Source organism: Centrocercus urophasianus, unplaced genomic scaffold (genome assembly GCF_019232065.1).
Source record: "Centrocercus urophasianus isolate 14NV4802_14NV808 unplaced genomic scaffold, USGS_Curo_1.0 seq_28, whole genome shotgun sequence".
Lineage (NCBI taxonomy): Eukaryota > Metazoa > Chordata > Aves > Galliformes > Phasianidae > Centrocercus > Centrocercus urophasianus.
Window position 1 is genome coordinate 3,976,672 of NW_024884844.1, and position 16,374 is coordinate 3,993,045.

Below are 16,374 nucleotides of genomic sequence, written 5' to 3' on the forward strand. Positions count from 1 at the left end.
AAAGAGAAAACAATCCTTGCTGCAGTGAGAGCTGAAAATAAAGCAGTCTTTGCCCATGGAAGTGAGCTCCATACAGTTAAGGCTGAAGAGAAACTACAGCCTACATGAGATGGCTACCCAGGCTGCACACACCCTGTGCAAAGTGAGCCAGTGAAGAAAAAAAGACAAGAGGGAAAGCAGTCAGGAGAAGAAAGAAGAAGCAAGGCAGGCAGCTCTGGACAACTGCTGAGGTGGTGGCACAGACCACACAGGGGTGCCTGTGTCCTGTGAGCTGGCCTCTGTGTGACAGAGCGGTGACAGGAGAGGGCACCCCTTCACCCTGAAGGACAGCAAAGCCCAGTTTCATCAGGGTGCCTGCTGCTGCTTCATCAGGGCTGGATTTTCCAGACGGAGATGTGTGCAGGGTGGCAAAAGTTGCTTCTGAGGAAGGAGCAGCCAGGAGAAGCTGGTGCTGGCAGAAAGGCAGGCAGAACAGTGACAGAGGCAGAGCAGAGAGGAGGACCAGAGGCAGAGATAGAGGTGTGCTGGAGGCAGCAGGAGATAGAGTCTGCTCAGAGGAGGCTGTGTGGAGGTTGCTGACGTGTAGGTAGGTGCCAAAAATAACAGGATTGAGTGCAGAAAGGGATGTTTTGTTTCTAAATTGCAAGCAAAAATCTCCATAAAACACCAAGAGCAACTGGGGCTACTGCTGACTGGGACAGCAACCACAAAACATTTTTCTCTCCTTCCCCTATTCTTTGTGCTCCCTGCCTCAGGGCACAGAGCATTACAGTTTCAGATCAAATACTGGAGTGTGTCAAGTCAGAGACACTGCTATAATGTAAACCACACGTCCACGTAGTCAGCTCTAAAATAACATTACCACAAGCACATCCCGGGCTGTCTGCTGTAGGATAGGGGGAGATGGAGACAGAATAAACCATCTGAGTTCATATGCTTATGCCTGATAAGCCAAAGGTGACCTTTCAACACATTCTTGCAGGCTGTACGCATAGAATATTCAGCTGCAGTCTGACATTGAAGAAACATTGGGAAGTTCAGCAAAATGAAGGAATTTGTCCCCTGGCCCATACAGAGCTATAGATATGCGCTGCAGGTGACCCCAGGTGTAGAAACCAGTGAGTGTCACTAAGTGTGAGGCAAGGAAGGAAGTAAATGCTGATCTCTCACACAGCGTTCCAGCTCTGGGTCCTAACTCATCCTATCCTAAAGGTACACAGCAGTTCCAAAGCACCATTTTCTTCTAGTCAAACCAAGCAGTAACCTGGCAGCTCTTTGTTACTCCCCAACATACCTGAGCACTATGGGTTGATGCTGTCCTCTCCTACCCCAAAGCCTTTCAAGTCAAGCAATCCTCGAGTCCAGTGGAAAAAAACAAATAGCAAAAGAGAGCTTAGTGTTGACTGCTGCTGCAGGAACGGCACATCACTGCTGTTCGATCACATTGCCTGTTCCCTGGCTCAGCTCCTGGCTGTCATAAGCCTCACGCCTTAAGTAAGCGTAAGACTAAAGCCATCGCGTGCTCAGCTTATTTTCTACCATGTGACTGTGTTCAACTTCTCCCCCACTACTCTGATAAATGCCTGCTTGGAGACTTGCCACTCACCTTCATTTTCTTGCAAAATCCTCACAGAGAACTTACTTCTTGAGGATTAGAGCTTGAAGGATAAATCATTCCTTCCCATAGCACACAAGAGCCGTTCTGCTTGGCTGACCTTCCCAGCAAAGAACCAGGAAAATGTCAGGAGGATGAAGCAGGCAGGGACGAGGATAAGCTGTTCAGTGCTGGTGAAAAGCACTGTGGGGAGGATGGGTCACATCCAAGGTCTCCAGGGACATCAGCACAGGGGACCAGAGAGCCTCACAATGCCTCAGGAAAGGAGGACACGGAGTCCAGCAGGGCTGAGCAGGTTTGTCAGTGCTGCCTCACAGGGTTTGCTGCTCTGAGATATGCCTGACAGGCTTGTCAAACTGGGCAGCTTGTCCCACGCAATGGGGAACAGTAACTTGCTATTGCCAGGTGTCTCCTGCCTTCATCAGAGAGATTCAGCAAATCTGGTACATTTTCCACTCTCCACATTTGCAACACTTTAGTCCCAAACAGATTAATTTATGAGTCATACTCATCACACCAAAATCCTGTTTCCACAGGAGGGGAGTAACTGAAGCCATCTCATTCAAGCTTGAAATAAGTGATTAAATAAGCCTTCAGGTCTTATCCTAATTTCTCTGACATAGGTTTTGCAAATTGCACCACCAAAGCACAGTCTCCCTTTTGTATCAGAAATCCAACCAGCTGGAGGGAAGCAAAAGGCACATTTCAAAGAGTTGTACACAGGATTTTAACAAGGTACAATGCTGCTGTGAATCTTGTGCTCTAGTACAGCAAACCCAGCGGACACAGCACGATCTCTCTCCTGCCCTGACAGGCACATCACTTCGGCTGCTTCGCAGTACACCAGCAGTCTCAAGGGAAGGAATGCCGTAAGCATCTACTTTTTCAAGCTAAAGGTCAACAAGAAAAATAAAGGTGCTGTGACTGTCTGCTTTCTTAGCTGTTCAGTTAACCAGAGCTGTGCTGCAGGAACTAGTGGATGCAGTACAACAATTAGACAACTGCAGTTCTTTTTCTTTTCTCTCTTCTAACGGCTGAAGCAGCAACCAGCCTTCCAGTGTGTCTGTTAATTGTAGCTGCAAAGGTACAACCACAGCAATTATCTAAATGGGTTCAGTTTCCTGGGTTTCTTTCCTTTCCTAGGGTAAGCAACTGAGTACGACTTTCCCTGAGTTTAGAGTTTCATCACAGCCTTCATTGTTTGCTCCGTGACACAAATGAGGATCGCTAACACGAGGAAAAATCTGCCATCTACTTTCAAAACTAGAGAACATAGAGAAAATCTTTCCCCATCCTCTTCCCCCATTCTACTGCATTCAACACAAGTTTACACAGCCCATTGGTGATCACTGCTTAACTCAGGTCACTTTAAAGCATCTCCACCATTGCCATTGTTTCCAGAAAAAGAACCAGTCTTGGCCAAGGTCATGACTGGCTGACAGCAGCCAAAGGTATACGGATAGCATCCAGGTGTTCTAGACAAAAAGAATTCCTCTCTATAATCTGCTGTACATCATAGGAACATACAGCTATAGCACATACACTTCCACATGGAGAATGTAGGAACTACTATAACTTTATGTGAACTCCTCTTTAGCTACTAAATATTCTGAAAGTAGTGGAAAAACTGATCACAAAATTGTAAGGAATCACTTGGAGGTCCTAAGCATTCTTGGCTTCCTTTCTGTGGAATTTTTTAAGCTGTTTGGAAAATTTGCTTGACTGACATGAAAGGTTTCACCTGAGGGGTCCTACTGTTCCACACATCTGTGCACTTGGCAGCAGTGCCCTTGCTGAATTTTTCTGGCTGCTCTTTAAGTCTGAGCAGCTTCTTCTTTATGACACAGAGTAGTTTTCTCCTTGTGTTCCTCTTTCAGAAAGTCTGTGATGACAGGATACTTCCAGACTGCCTCTAAGGAAAGGCCAGCTCACTGATTTCAATAGTGTAATTCCAAGGTGACCTGAGCTCCTAGTTGTTTCCTTCACTTTGGGAAGGAGTACCTTGTTTTGTTTCACCAATGCACCACTCTGTGTCCTGGAGATATCACTCCAGCAGTCCTCCTGACAATATAGCAGAAGGATTGCACAGATTAGCACTCCCCTTGTAGCAAAAGAAGGCTGAGTACATCATTTTTTGTAGTAAAGGCTCTTGCAGACACAATCGTGACATCTCGAGTCCCAGCTGGAGTAACGTGGCAGCAAGTGCTGTGAGGCACCCTTGGAGACAGCATCACACAGCACCTGCCAAGCTTTCAGGGGGTCAGCACTCTGAACTCCACTAGATGACTCCTGAGGAGGAGAAAGAAAGTCCTATCTGCAATGAAACCCATTCCTGGGACAGATCACGCACAGCACCTGTTGCCCTACAGGGTGCATACGAACAACAGATTCTGCACTTCATGGAACACCATTAGCCACTCCACTGCCCTCCTCAGCTGGAGGAAGAGTCCATGGGGTTTACAATCAGGCAGAGCCAAAGCTCAGCTTGACTCAGCTGACATCTGGGACCCACATCAACTTCCCAGCCCTGTGTACACACCACGAACCAAGCAGTCCCATGCCTTTGGTCACACAGAGAAGATCTTGTCCACCATCCATCCTGGTGCTGAACAGCACACAGCAAGCACCATTAGCCTGAACTGAGTGCAGCCTCCAATCCTGCTCCCTGTCTGGCTCCAAGATCCCCACATCAGTTGCACATGCTTCTTGGAGGTAAACCTGAATCAGGAACAGCCATCCAGCCCCCACCAGTTCTGGGAAGCACAAAGCTAGACAGGAGCCTGTTGTACAGATTGGCACCATCCAGTTCCCACTTGGACACAGCAGCAAATAGTTCAGGCAAGGCACAGATGAATTTTGTCGGCAGCAAGAAAGAAGTAAAAAAATCAAGTCATACTAAATGGAAAATAAAATTAGGTGCTTTTTTACCAGCGTAATTCAACCTATTATTTAATCTCAGAATTTATAAGACCTGAGTCCTGACACTGGACAAACTACCAAGACACAACCAAGAAGGAATGGGGTGTGAACACAGACCAGTCCTACAAAGTTGGATCCATCAGGGTTGCTGAAAGGATTCCTAATTCTTGTTCTAACATTGCACCTAGAGTCCCAGTCTGCTCTTTAACGTGCACATGACAGAGGAAGGAAATCACACATTAATTCTGCTAGTAAGGTATACGTCATCAGCTTCTGCTCCCTAAACCTTAAATTTTGAGTGCATTAGTGGCTTCCTTCACTGGTATTTCCAACAAGGCAATATGAAGCCTGGCAGAAAAATATCTCCCAACGTAATTCTATTGATTTTAGTTCATTATCTGCATTGGGACCTAGCCCAGCACCTCCTGAAGCTGGTGGAAGGTGGATGAGTGGAGTCCTTTCAAGCCAATAGCGCATGACCCACTGGCGAGCTCAGAATTACGTCCGAGGGAAGAAGGAGATACTGTGAAGGGTCAGGGAGATGACCTCGTCCTACGACTTATTTGGTCACTTCTCAAGGCTGCCAGGCACTGGAGTACTGCTTGCAGGGGCAGCTTTGGCATGGGAACACCTGGACTGCAGCAGTGCCAACAGTCCTCCTCAGCGAGGGTGTTCACAGACAGTCACACTGCCCACTCTGCTGAGCGTGGATGTCCAAAGCAATGCTTCTGAAGAAAACCTGGGAAGGCTGTTCCAATCAACTGTGTCAGCCCAGGGATTAGTCCTAAGAAGTCCAAAGCTGCATGCTGCTCATTTTACCAGGCAGTGAGAGCCCTGACAGAGAGCTGGTGCAGCTGACCACGCTCTGCCTCTGCGTCAGAACATCACAACATCACAAGCCTTTTCTCCTCCTATCTACTAGAAAGAAGAAAGTCACTTTCTTTTCTTCTTGTTTGCACATTTTCAACTCCTCAATCCCCAAGTCTCTCCGTGGGCCTCTCTAAACAACCCCCTCCCTTTCAGATGCTGATGCTTTTCATCTAATTAAACAGCGGGCCAGACCAGAGTTGGGTGTAAATCAGTAGAGCTTGTCAATGCTAATTTACATCTGCTGAGAATTCCCCTTCCTTCACCATTTAGCAGAGTTATATGACATGTCTTTTATCTAACCTTGCAGTTTAACTTGCCATTCCCCCTTCCTGGCCCCTGAGCCTCCTGCTTTGCTTGGAACTCCCTGTAGGCTAGCTGGATAAGTTGCTTATTTGCAATGTAAAGCATCTCTCAGTGCCACAGCCCCATGCAAACAAACCCAAGAGAGGCACATCTAACAATACCTCTGCAGTAAACCCAGCCCCAGCTTTTTTTGGCTGCAGTTCCCTGCAGCACGCACTGCTTAAGACTTGCTAAGGGAAGAGATATGTCCCTTACCATCACCACGCAATGCAGAACCCCTCTAGGGGAAGGTAGGGGATGGAGATCAAGAGGTCTGACTCCACAGTGGCCCTAAACTCTCTTCTTTCTCCCAGAAGCTGATGTTGACAGCCCACCACCCAGCACAGCACTGTGTACACCCTGTCGATAGGCAGGACACCGTTAATGACTTCTCGTTGCTATGGTGATATTGATGGATAGTCCCTGGGGCTGGTGGGAATCCAGGGAAAGCTAGAAAAAAAGTGGGTCAAAAAAAATTCTGCACGAAAGTGTGAGTTTGCCTATAAATGGACAGTTGAATGACAACCAGAAAGGATTCAGCAGCACCGTGCACTTTCTGAATCCTCCTCCCTTTTACAGGAACAAGGCAGTGCAGAGCCAGCACCATCACTCCTGCCAGCAGCAGGACTGCTGCTTCAGTACTACGAGGATATCTGCAGGCCTTTCATTAGCAGGCACTATTTCTGCAGCTTCACCCTGGCAATTTACTACACATACAGAGTCAAAAACTTGGCTCCAGTGAAATCATCTGGAGCCCAGCCAGTGGGCAAGGAGCCAAGAGTTTCCCTAGCTCTCAAAAGGTCTTATCACAAGTGACAATTTCATTCAGCTGCCACAATAGCCACCAGCAACCTTCTGCCTTTTCAGAGCTGTTTCAAGTGTGGAAAAGCCAATACAACCCTGCTTTCTTTGCTCTGCTTTCCAGAGGCTCAGCTCAGTGCGCTTCCTCACAGCTTTCCCTGCAGTACATGGTGCAGTGTGATCTCTTACCCTTCATCCGAGCTGAGTAATGAAGCAGTGACCACTGGCAAGGACAGGCTGTGCTCCACATGCAGTTGGGCACTGTTACCTTGCACCAAGTGCTCCAGGGATGTGGTGTATGGAAACTGGCTTTCTAAAATGCCACTTCTCTCTTTGGCCTTGCAATCTGTGGGAATAACATTTCTAATCCAGGCTACTGACATCATAATAAAAGAACAATGAAATCTCAGTGGACTTCTTCCTCTGCACACACCATTTACCTGAGCCCATTGAGGGACGTACAAACTGCAAGGTGCTTGTTTTGTGGCCCAGATTTTAATACAAATAATATATCTTAGAGCATGCTTATTAGCCTAGCAAAGTTTCTATGTTTTCTGCTGTACTTTGTCTAGGAGTTGCTCTAAACACATACAAACGCATTAAAGAACTTTTTACTCCTAACATGGTACCGTTCCAGGTAAGTAATCACCTGGTGGGCACTTATTCCAGAAAGCTGTTATTTATGCCATAATGACAGATCCAAAGCAATATCATTACACTGCCAGTCTTGCCAGCAACTGCCCCTGCGTAGATCAGATCCAAGTGATGTATCAGCTTTTCCAGTGCTTGTGCGTTCAGATCCTTCACTCTCATGTGAATCAGGACCCGGAGACAAAATCACTCTGTAACTCTCTTCTGTATCCTTTGATAAATGTGATTTTAATGGACTATGGAGTGTGAAAGCACTTTATGACATGAGCGGATCCCAAGAGCAAAATTCAGTTTCTCCTACATCACATGTGGCTGTTCATCAAATTTATTAAGCAAGATTCCTAAGCACACTGAGGCCTAGCCAGCACTGACAGAGGCTTCCTCTCATATAACAACCCTTTGATCAGACTGTCAGCATCATTTATTTGCTTGTTTCATATTCTTGAATGCTCCAGTAAATTATTTTTCCCAGCTGACTATCAGAGACAAAGGCTGCTCTTTCAACTTGGATTTGCACCTCTTTCCTTCACCTCCACTTCAATTAGCTATGAAAATGGTTTTTTTTTCCTCCAGCTCCTTTTGTCAGCCTGCCTATATTAGATGCTTTAGGAACACTGATGGCTGGAGAAGACTCCAGTTGGTGTACTTCCTACAGGAAAGGCTGTGATTAGCAATTAGCAAGCCTAATGTCTTGCTTGACCTGCTGCTGGCCAGGGCAGGATGCACAGAAACAAGAGTAGCATCATCTTTCCCCCAGCTAGGAACAAGGAAATGGGTGTCTGTGAGCATCTCAGGTGGAAGAAAGGTTTCACCACTAATGAGGTGTGGTGACATAGTCAGGAATTTTTTTTTTTTCTCTGGGAGATGGGGGAGGCTGTAGGAACATAATATCTCCTTTAAATAAGATCTTTGTTACACATGTATCACATCAAAAGTAGTTTACTGGCAATGTTTTATATCATCACCATTAAAAAACAAACTCTATGACTGATCAATATCAGCAAATATGCTCTAAGGATGCTCCTAACCACGTAAATATATTTTAACTTATCAGTATTGCTAATGGACTTTGTCTTTTTGGTGCTCCACTACTTGATACTCCAGAAGTTGATGGGAGCCCCATGGTGCTAAGGATAAAGGAGACACAGAACCAGTCTCAAGATACCCTGTGGCCCTTCCTAGGCTACTGCCTTGCTGCAGGCTCTGAAGCTGGCTGCTCCCAACCAGCTCTGAGCTCTGCATTTCCCCAGCAATAAGAGACATTGTGACTTTCTTTCCGTTCTGCAAAATGTTCCAAGTATCTCAAGAAGGTTGCTGTATTCTTATCTTTTTTTTTTTTTTTTTTGGCAACTGGAGGAAAAAAAGAAATAAGGCACAGATCATAGTAGCTGACAAAAGTCCCTGACTGCTAATTGAAATTATCAAGGCAGGACTAAGCTGATCCAGGAGCAGCATCATGGCTGAGCTGCAGGCAAACAACCAGATTTCTTCTAATAACTAACTTGGCTCCTACACAGCACTGAAGTCTGAAGCCTTTGCAGTTGTCTCCAAGTACTGACACCTACACAAAGCTGAACACTCTACAGCAAGGAGAGACAGAACCACACTACAGTTGGGTGGTATCAATCAAAAGAGAGGACATACTGTCTATGCAGATACCCAGTCACTCCCAGTAAGCAGATCTGAAGCCTTCACAAATTCCTTTTTTAAGAAGCGCCCTGAGAAGATGGTGCCTATGCTACAGCCAATATGATGGTAAGAGTCTCATACAACATGGCTCCTCAGAAAATGATTTAACCTCTGCTTCACAAATACTGTCTGTCAAGAATTTCTGCATGTAGTTATAACACCTCTGAAAGTTTAATTACTTTCAAGTAAGACAAAACGAGCTATGTGACCTTTCCCACCCCAGAATCCTGTAGGTCAGCATTATTTAAGACAACTGGGAGCCTGAAAAGCTAAACATTAGTGTTGGCAGATGAACAGATGGATGGATTACTGCCAGCATAATCCATCTTCCCACTTGCCTCCATAGGACTGGGTGACATTCAAAGCTAACTACTTCCCCATGCAAAGAGAAATGCATGCAGTGCAATGAGCAGGTTTTAAAATGGACTCATCAGCTGGCAGGACCAGTAGCAAAATGCTTTATGGCTGCTATTTAATGTTGCAGGCGAGGCTATAAACAAGAGACATCAGGCTGTGACAAAAACGGGTACTGTAATGACTGCAGTGGATTTGCTATAAGGAAACTCCCTAGCAAGTTGCAGAAATCTGTCAGGATTCTGTCACTTTTCCTCTGTGTACAAATGCCCTAAATCTAATTAACCTTTTAATCAGAGCAGATAAAATCACGTGTTATCTTAGAAGGGGTACTATCTACAGTTTCAGGAAAAATTTTCATCTCTGCTCAGTTTGGATTTCTTTTTTTTTGCTTGGGGTTCTAATATTAAATCATCCAACCGCTGAAAAAAAACAGAAAAAGAGCAAAGTCCATTTAGTAGGTTTACATGACCAGTGACTGTACAGACATCAGCTGGCCTGGAAGTTGCCAGGCAAACTCAGTTCAGAGCCAGCTCACATAGCTGATTCTAACATGCACATCTGTGCCTCTGTCTAAAGGACAGTCACATTGCTGACTGCCCTGCAGGACCATCCAAATCGCAATGTATGTTGTGGGTTTAATTTTTGCAAGGGCTGAAGTCTTCAGGACATACTACACGGGCTGGCAAGCAACAGCACTGTTGATAAAGTCAGGCAGAGCAGTCAGGTGCAGACAGTCTGGTCCTGGGATCCAGGCGAATGGAGCTTCCTGTAACATGGAGCATCTAGCCTATATCATTTAAACCAAAAACGCACTACATTTCCATTTACTATTGCCCATATGCCACTGCTAAATATACTTAGGTATTAGCATTTATGTGACATTCAGTACAAAATCCATATGGCTCTTTTCAGCAAGCAGCAATAGTAAGAAGGGGGAAATGAAGAGATTCTGGATAGAGCCTGCAAAGCTCCTTTTAAGCACCATGAAATGCTCCTTGCATTTTAGAGACAGTTGTGGGGCCTATTCTGCTCATCCCACGTGGGCACAGTAGGATCACACCCCTTGCCCAAGCCTGCCTTGCTGCCAGCTCCCACATCAGCCTCCTCACCAGGGATGTTCCTCTCGCTGCTCCCTGGCACGGAGTTTTCTGAGCCCTCAGATTTGGAGTGTTACTTTCCCAGGTTAAATAGAAGAAAGAAATGTTTATGATGGAACAAAAGAACAGAAAACCAAGAGTTTTCAAATGCCCATGCAGCAAGCACTGCCAGATGACCTTCCAGGGCGGATGTAGGAGTAAAGCAACTCAAGACTGGCGTCAGCGGCCTTTCTGACTTCTGAGTGGCAAACAACCCAAAGGAAATCCTTTGAAGGTAAGGATTTGCTTTAGTAGATAAAGTGCAAAAGTGTTTGCTATCACTGTCTAAATCACAGAAAAATAGGGCAGGTAATTAACTGCTTCTGGGTACTGCTTACCTTAGCCATCAAGCCTGTTAAACATTCACATCCACAAAGACAAAAGCTGTGTGCCTGCCAGAGCCTGCAGTCAGAGCAGTGAGCCAGGGCCTCCACTCCTATAGATGATGGGGTCTGAACTCCCAAACTTGTTGTATCCCTTATGGGCACTTGCTGTGTTAGATTTCATGTTGACAGATAGTGAGGAATTGATCACAGAATTAAAAACATAACTGGTTGCTTAGTTACCAATGATCTGCACGCAGTTATGTTTGCTGTGTGCAAACAGCCCAGTACAAACCAACTACCCATCATTACTACTCTGAAAATGCTGCTTTCAGAGAGCTGAAAACAACCACGTGCCAGGTCATAAAGAAGCATTAAGCAGAAAAATCAAAATTATAATTGAAAGTCCGTGGTTGGTTTTTTTTTTTTTTTTTTTTTTTTTTTGCTAAGTTTTCAAATAGCCACTCTATGAGCACAATAAATACATTGGCTTGGGAAAAAAAACAATAGTGTTCTTGTTTGTTAGGAAAGTGAAAGCAGGTGTGGTACACTGGGGAAAACAGAAAGTAGTAAATTAAAACGATAAGCTAAGAATTGTGCAAACCTGATAAGGGGAAAAAAAAAAAGGGGGGAAAGAAAAAGCTGCAGGATTAATGATAGCATGAAGCAGCTGAAATCTGTTGGTCCTAAAAGCAGCATAGTCTTATTCCCACACTGTAGTGGAACAACAGACAGCAGCAGTGCTGTGAATGTAGAGTGAGTAGCAGCTACCTCAGCCAGCTGCTCAGCACTAACTGCCCTGGGAGCTCTGTAAAATTGATCTGAGATGATTCACGATCTTGCTTCACTACTAAACATGAGATTAGAGGCCTTAGACTTGGGTCACTTTGGAAAAGAACATAGGAGCAGTGCATTCCTGTTAGCTGGGAACAGAAGCTAGAGCACAGCAGACTACAGGTAGGTGCTTGATTTCATGGTGAAGATCTGTAACGCCCAGAATAATCTCGTGGGGGCAGTGATGAGTAGTGGAAATGGGTAAGACATGGAGAACAGAGCCCAACCTCCGTGTGAGGCAGATGAGAAGAGCCAGCAGGTGCAGTAATTACAGAGATCTGCAGACATCCTCTCCGTGTCTTAAAACACAAATATATGGATATTGCTATTTCACAGACTGTGAGGAGACACACCATGATTTCTCACTATTAGATGCCATTCGTTCATGCTCCGTCCACAAAGATCGAACAACTAAAACTCCCAGAACCATGACCTTCCTATAGCAAGGTCTGTCCTTCATCTATCAATCAAAGTAAGTCTTAGTGCCAGGTCTGTGGATAAGCCACTATACTTGAATGCTTTATTAGCAGCATATTCATGAACATGAACCACTGGCAAGTTAGGTACTCATGGACTAATCCATGGACCAATTCATCACCGAGGCCAGCACTGCTTGTGTCAGCCTCTTCTGCCAGCAGTTCATCTTAGCTGCTTTTGTTATCACATACTTTAGGAGAGCTACAGAGATTTCTGCCCTCCTTACACACGCTGTAAGTGCACCTAGGCTACACCTGATCACATCCTTATAGCAACTTAAGCTCTCTGAAGATATGAACAGCCAGGGGCAGGTGCAGCAACTGTAGAAATGGGTTTGGAGTGGATTCTTCTTCTCTCTGACAAAATCTGCACCTGTCCTAAACGCGAGAAGGACAAGGGCCCTAGGTGCTAAATGCTTTCCAAGACCTGTGCTGGAGAAATCCCCTGATCTATGTAATGCATAGTTTTTACAAGAAGGACAGAAAGGATGAACTCGTTCAATCTTGCTTCTTTGTGCAACACAGTACCATATGGAAAAAATAAATTCTACTAGTGACAAACAAGTTCTTATGTCTTTAGCTCCATCATGAGATTGGTTCTTTTTCAGCAAGGAGAGTGGAAACAAACAAAAGGCGGAGTGATTTTGAGGTCGATAGCCCATGATCAGAGACAAGAATGTTTCTGCACACTCAGAGATGTACAGAAACTGCCAACACTGCTTCAGTGTCAGAAAGCATGTTCTGTTGTTGGGCTTGAACAGAAACACAAGATAGGCTACAAGAGTCACCAAATTAGCTTTCAGGTTGCTGTGGCACTATTACATCATGCAGAGGTTTGTCAGCAGCCCGGACAGGATTTGTGCATGGCACTGAGATGCCACTTGCATACGTACCAGCAGTACCAGACTGATCCACATAGACGTTTACTAAATAGACTGGTTCATAAATGCTACAATCTGCCCACTCTGGGGAAATATTAGAGACCTAGTAACAATTTCAGGAGAACGAATATGAAAGATGCAAAGTGCCTACTGGCTTCCGCAGAGCCTAAGCCATCTGTCTGAAGGGTTACCCCCTGTTCCAGAGGTCAGCATTTAGCAGCTGAGTCCACTTCTGTACGTGCAGAGGAACCTTCCCTATGGAAGGACACAGCTTTGGGATGCCATAAGAGACAGGGGAGTTCTGTTGCCTCTGCCCCAAATTAACACGGTTTGCTACTAATCTCATTAACAATAAAGGCCTCAGGTAAGTAAACCTGGATACAATGAAAAAGGCCACAGGATATAATGGGCTTACCTTATCGTATCCCAGTTGGCATCACTGTCTCGAACATGGTGGAAAATTTGAGCTATTAAAATTAATGAAGAAACTGGCTATTCTTGAATAATTCATTATGTATCAGCTGCTGCTGATGTAATAGGAGCTCAGCAAGATCCTCTTTAGCACCTCACAGCGCCTAAAAATCTTTAGCTAAAATAAAATTGAAGACTGGCTAGTTAAAGGTTGAAGGGCTTTCTCTGTGTGAAGCGAGAGGCCCCGGTTGCCATCTCTGAGGTCATCCAGCTGCCATCTATGAAAGGTTTCCTCAAATGGAAGACACCCAACTAACACCACGGATTGTTACCCGTACACGAACCATTCTGCCTCAGCCATCAACTTCTGCAGAACATAATAGTTCTATATTTCACGATTCTTTCCAAAATCAACCTTAGATTTTTTATATTTACCATACGCTAAGCATACCTGAAGATAATGACCAGAAAATCAAGTCAGTATGTTTGAAAATGCATTATCCGGTCATGCAAAGAAGTAGGCAATGCCATTCACAGTACAGAGACCTTAATGTATAATGTCTGCTGCTGCTAAGGGCTTTCATTACTGCAGGAATCAAATTGCCCACTGTCTGGGCAATGGCAGAGCTGGATTTGGGAAGCATGGCAGCAGCCCTGGAAAAGAAAATGGTTAAATGGTCACTCTTACACCACGTGTTCAAACAAGGACTCTTTTTCACCTATGCTGGTAAGTGGTAAAACCTTCAGTAAACGTCTAAAAGCAGCAGGAAAAAAATCAGGCACAGTAATTAGACCAAAAAACAACCCCACGTTTCTCTTCCTCTATTTCCTCCGTATACAGAATAGAAGAATTACATTTAATAAAGAAAGAGGAACAGGATAAATGCAATGAACACCCTCCTGCCTCTCAGCTGTTGGTATAAGGACCACTAAGGCAGTCATGAAACCCTTCACCAGCCACAGATGAAGACCCTCTCAGAAGTCCAGAACTTTCTCTCTTCCCAACCATCTTGCAGCAGTATTGATCTCAGCTCTAGTTAGCACTGCCTTCCTTTGTCCCCCACCAGAATTTGTGATTCAGTGATGGTACAGCAGCTCTGAATTATATTCAGATAGACAAGAAGGCCTTTAGCTCAAGACCCTGATGAACAGGGAGAGGTCTCTATGCCTGCTAATTGCCGCAAGTCAGATTTTATTTCCAGGCGCAATTCTTGTTTCAGCTGAAGCCAATAATTTTGCTCAGGCCTCAGTGGCTGAAATATTTTGGTAGAAGTACTCCAATGTCAGCAGCTGACACCCTGAGACATTTGACCTAGCTCTGTGAGATAAGACCACCAATGTCTCCTCTTTCCACTCCTCTCCAAAAATACTGCATCATCAATCACTTGGGAGATTAAAGCCTACCCCCTTTGCCTGGAAGCGAAGGCAGCACTTTCTCTTCCAGCTGTCTCCTCTCTGTGGGAGGTCACACTGATTTACACCCCTGGGCTTTTTGTGGACGTGGGCAAAGATAATTTGGAGAAGCCACAAAGGATACTGCAATTTCTCACCCTGGTGTGCAGATGAAGCAATTACTGTAGTACTTAGGTGGGAGGGATGCAGTACAGGGTGGGAGATGCAGTGAAGGTTGTATCTGGTAACATGAGGCCCGAGGTCCAACCCTTGATTTCCCCATGTCCATGAGACACTCCAATCCCTATCTTTCAATTCTGACATCTGTAAAAAGCAGTTAACAAGGCAAACCTGCCAGCACCTATGAAACCAGACCCTTCCTCTCCTCAAGGTGCTTGAGTATCAAGGAAAGCAGTGTACTCTAATTATTTGAATTAACTGAACACTGGAACTACTGTTCCAGTAGAATGGCATGGACTTTCAAGGAAAGTTTTCTGGACTCTTGCAAGTTTTCTTCTCACACTGCCACCCTAACTTGTGAGACAACAATTGCTACCTGGCTTCTTTGCTTTCTTCCTCGAGGAGACCAGCAGGCATTGACTGCGTTTTCTCCAGACAAGACATCATGCCTGAGATACAATCACGTGGTAATGCTGCGAGGAGTTGAAGTTTGGAGCTGGGAGTAAAGGATTTCACCATTAAAGGAATAAATAAACCACCACTGCAGAAAATGGCAAAGAAATCTCAAAGATAAACTATTTCCTTCAAGTGATTCTGTGAATGAAGTAGAGAAGCAAGTGTTTCACTATTTCCAACACAGTCCTATTTTTTATTTTATTTTCAGGAAGATATGAAAAGTACACTTCAGCAGAGACAGTTCTGGGGAAGGGTGGCCGCCTGATCCTGTTCAAACATTCACCTGGTTTTTTCTTTCTCGGTCTAAGTAAAGAAAAAGCAGATAGACAAGAGAATAAAGCAGCCTAGCTTTGAATCACTAGGTCCCCAAGGCTTTTGAGCTCCCTAAATGAGTATATTGGAGAAATGCTACCAGGTGCAAGGACAGTGTGACACTGCTGAGCTAATGCACGACAGGTGTGTGGCTGAGGGTCCATGGGACACTGCCCCAGTCTCCCTAAGGTGCTGATGTATGCCAGATTCTCACTGTGCCTCAGTTTTCCTGCCTAGTGCTATTTTCCAGTCTTCCAAAAGTGCTTTCCTAAGCTGTTGCTTTGCTGAAGAAACTGGTAACAGCAGCTCCTCACTGTTAAGGGGTCAGTGTGAGCAGCTGTTGGCAGATAGGCACACAGGATAGCACTGGAAGCAAAGGAAAACAGAAACAGATAGAAAATGGACGCTTTGATGATGCTACAGATAAGTAATACACAGCAATGTTTGAAAACAAGTTCTGCAAGATGGAGATAACGGAGGCAGGAACAGATCTACTCAGATAAATCTGAAGCTTCCTTGCAACTACTGCAGCCATACTAACGTACACTAAATGAAGATGAAGCTCAACTGTTTTGATGTTAATTGCCTGGCTGCTCTAAGTGGATATGGACTTCTAAGCCCTAAAGTAAGCTGTGTGAAAAGACAAACCAGTACTTAAATCTCATCTCCTTTATCGTGGCTTGCCCAGTGCTGCATGGTCAGCACATACATTCCTGTGCATTAGAACTG